The sequence below is a fragment of the Xyrauchen texanus genome, chromosome 29 (assembly GCF_025860055.1).
Source record: "Xyrauchen texanus isolate HMW12.3.18 chromosome 29, RBS_HiC_50CHRs, whole genome shotgun sequence".
NCBI classification, from domain to species: Eukaryota; Metazoa; Chordata; class Actinopteri; order Cypriniformes; family Catostomidae; genus Xyrauchen; species Xyrauchen texanus.
The window spans coordinates 23,690,642-23,695,028 of NC_068304.1; positions in this window are offsets into that span (position 1 = coordinate 23,690,642).

Consider the following 4,387-nt stretch of genomic DNA (forward strand, 5'->3'; position numbering starts at 1 on the left):
ACTACTTATAATAATGATGGTATTATTGGGGGGCCAATCACTGAAGGTGCTGGAACCATATTTGTTGAGATTTTCTTATTCTTTTTCTTCTTATTAGGCTATTATTCTTTTTCTGCCTTAGAATTGTCTGGGCGTCAGAGAGAGTCCTAAGTCGTAGAGATCCCAAACTTGGCAGTGTGGTTCCAAATACGCACCGCTACTACGTGCATACCTCTATACGACTCTAGGTGGCGCTATAATAAGTAGTTTTGTGTTTTCTAATAACTCAGGAACCATAAAGGCTAGAACATTTGTATACATCATCTACATATCCTCCTGACAAATGTTTTTCAAAAGAATTTCTAAACGTGAAATCGTTCCGAAGATATTAGCAATACATACCTTCGGTTGAACGCACTTTGTTCATTGATCAATATCAACTCAACACAAAGTCCTAACATGAAGAAACTCAATTCACATAGTCAACAGGCAATGTTGCGGATGCACATACATTTTTGTACGATTAAACCCATTTTTACTCGAAGCTGTATATACAATTGTGTGAGAATCGGCCACACGATGGCGCTATAATAAGCTAATTTGTATTTTTGCTTAGAACTCCAGAACCAGCTAGAATTTTTTTTCATAGCTTCTCTAAATCCTTCAGTGCCCCCAAATCACATGGTCACAAGAATTGATATTTCTGCATGAAAACTTTTCAACCAATTTTATGTTTTTTTAAAACCCTACTTTTTCAAACTCGCCCTAGGCTGTTTTTATCAATTAATGTTTTATGTTTTTCCTTACTGTATGGAAAATGAGAGATATAGACAAGCATATTGGACAATCAAGTTTGGTAACATCCAACGATCCTCACCAAAATGTAGAAACGAAAACGGGATGTTGAATAAATTACATTGCTACAAAATAAATTAACATCTGATATGCATTTAAAAATTGTAGTGTTCAAGAGATTACCTTTCCATAATAGTATAATGTAATATCAAATTATATTTTAAATGCATTTGTTGCTGCATGCATTACTTTAAGCTGTGCATAAACTGAATTATAAACTTTATATTTTAGTTTATTGTGTGGCCCTGTGATGGACTGGCGACCTGTCCAGGGTGTCCCCCGCCTTTCGCCCAATGTTAGCTGGGATAGGCTCCAGCCCCCCGCGACCCTGTACACAGGATAAGCGGTTGACGATGGATGGATGGATGGATGGATGGATGGATATTTTAGTTTATGACTCCTCAGCTTCAGACCTCTCTCTCGTTGCTCCTCTCTCACGCTCAGTAAACCGACAAACTCTCGCGACAGGCCGCTAGGCAGTCGTCATCATTGTCAAAGTTGTGATTTCAATTGTTTCAATTTGATTTCCTCGTGTCTACTCCTTTAAATCGCCATTCTTTTTTTCAGCGGCAAAATAAATATGATTTTATCGGAGAGTAGCTGAAATATGGTCGTTATTGGTCCTAAACAAATGATGATCACAAAAAATAAATAAAACAAAATAAAAAAACAAAAGCACACCTACCTCCCCTACAGTTATATTTTCTTTTCCCTGTAGGCATCGTGTTCATTCGTAATGCTGTTTGAGGATTTTTATTTTTTTAAGAGAAAAAAAAAAGTTTAATAAACCAATTGTCTCTCTTTCTACAGTATATAGGCATATTCGATATTCGGTCAGGTAAGGTAGCCGATAAAAAAAAAAATATCGAAGCCACGACATGACTATTTAACAAATCTAACCAAACACCTAAAATGTTTGGTGCAGTTGTAATTTTGAAAGAAAATCGGAATGCTCTGGATGTTTGAGAGTCAAAGACTCGTAGACAAATGTCTGAGAGGAACCCGTGCACAAGGGATGCTAATGACTGAACAAGAATTAACCAGTCCATTTGAAACTGTGCTAAAGAGTAGGGCGATCCTTTCCTCTGCCGACAGAAGAGAGGGAGAGGGAGAGAGAGGGAGAGAGGGAGAGAGAGAATTTTACCATAGGCTTCATAATATTTCATTTAATAAATAAATATGTCTGTCTTATAAACGCATTAATGTTAAACCACTCATATTTTTTTCTGAGTGTGTTGTTGTTTTGGGCTACTTTAAACATAATCCGCATTGCTTTATAGATTATGAAGTGATCCAATTTGGGATTAATATCAATAACATTTCCATTTTCACCCTCAATGATTTCACACATTATTGTCTATATGAACAAATTTAAATAATGTTTTAAAATCAAATATTTTAAACAATATAGGCTATAGGGGAGGGAGTATTTAATTGTTTGTGTATATTGATGCAAATTACATGAAAATAATATATATCGAGCTAAAAATCCTTCGTGTTGCTGATTTAATGCTTGTTTTATCCCAGACTGGAGAAATTACCATTTGAAGCACCTCACCAACCCCCTCAGTCTCTCCCTTTGTGTTAAAGTTGCCTCAAGGTCTCGAGATGTCCTGGAAGTGACAGTTCTGTGAATAGCGGGTAGATGGCACCATTTTCTAACATTTAGAGAGAGCAACCCACCAAGCCGAAAGCAGCAAGTCTATTTTAAAGCACTTTATTTCAGAATAACAAAGATAGCTGACAGACGGACAGGTAAAATGCACATACATCCAGGGGCGAATATTTCATCAAAATGTTGGGGGGGACAATAAACATAACAATTCTCAAGAGGAATTTTTGAAGGTTTTTTTTGTCGTTGCCCCGTTTGCATTTGTATTATATTATTTCTTAAACAATTATTTTAAGAATATATCATTATATTATTTACAATACACATATTTTAATGATATTTTAGGGGGGAAAACCCTCAGATAGGGGGGTCCTGACCCCCCCTACCCCCCACGATTTCCACCTATGCATACATCGCAATAAAGCATTTATATAAGTACGTATTGAGTAACCAACACGAATATTTGTTTGGTTCCTTTTTAGCCTGCAAATAAGATATATAGGCATATATATATATATATATATATATACATATGTCATGCTTTTGGTGGGTTTGCATGACATAACGGTTATTTGTCTAAGTTTATAGACAATACAAAAGTTTACACGTAAGGCAGTTGTTAAAAAAAAAAAAAGTTGAAAAAGTTGAGAAAGTGTTAGGCTAGTTGAAGAAATTCGCTTATAGACCAGACCGCATACATTTGTTAATTGCTCCATAACAGAACATTCCACACAGTTTGTAGCAAAATTACAGATTACGTCAGACGAAAGATCTCCAAATGTACCTCATTATTACTTGAAATGCCAGAATACTAAGGTAGTGACGAGAGGTCGTTTCATTTTCATATTAAATCTGAGGGCTGAAATCATAGACATGTCCTGTCTACATTCACATCCAAGTCTTACGAGGGGCAATAAACATAACGAAACAGAAATATGTGGGTACTCAAGAGACGTGGAAGAACAACACAGACGTTAAATTGTCTTTTTCTTTCTTTCTTTTTTTTCCTATTTTTTTCTAAGGGAGTAGGGGTCTATGCTTTGCTTATTATCGCTGCTCTTTGGATGTCGCTATGGAAACCAATTGCTCTTCCTTCTTCGAGCTCATCATTCGAACAACACAAGCCAATATATGATAGCCTCAAAGCTTTGATAACTTTTTGCTAAAGAGTATAAATTATGTATATCCGACCGTCAAACGGACTTCAAGTCATAGCAATATAGAGGTTGGGCCATGAGATGTCTGTGAGATCATGGGTATTTTAATTTGTAAAATATTCAAGACAAAAACAGCCGAAACAAGCAGTTATATTCAGTCAAATATACCTTTCTAGGGCCAGATTAGGTACTCATTTTTAAAATAGATATTTAGTTTTGAACATCAGAAATGTAGTTATGTTTGATGATGGTAACCGGGCGATTCAACCGTTCACCGTAGCCTATATTTAAGGCAGGTAACGATTCGTGGGTCAGTTTCGCCGAGCCGAGATAATCAAAACAATCAAACTTTATGAAACAAGAACCAAGTCTACATGAACATCGACGCGCTTTCCTCATTGAGTTTAAAATGTCTGCAATAGATGTCGTTAATCAAGAGAGACAAAACAAGAAAGCATATGTTGTTGGGTCGGTTGGCCAGCCATTTCCCATAGTACTTTTTCCACTAAGAAATAAATAAAGGTGACATCGTACTGAGGGAGACCTCATTAGTTCGTTGTCCAACGCTAATAAAAGAACAGAAGTGCAAATTATAGAGTTCAGCCTCAACACACGCTCTGTCAACTAAAATCAAGCTTGTGAAGCCATGATCCAAATTACTACTAACCTGCTCTAGTAAGCCTATAAGAGCAAAATGCGTTTTTAAAGCAAAAGACTAGCAATCCCTGACGAAATAGGCTGCCAAAAAAAAAAAAAAAAAAAAAAACACAAAATATATTAAGTT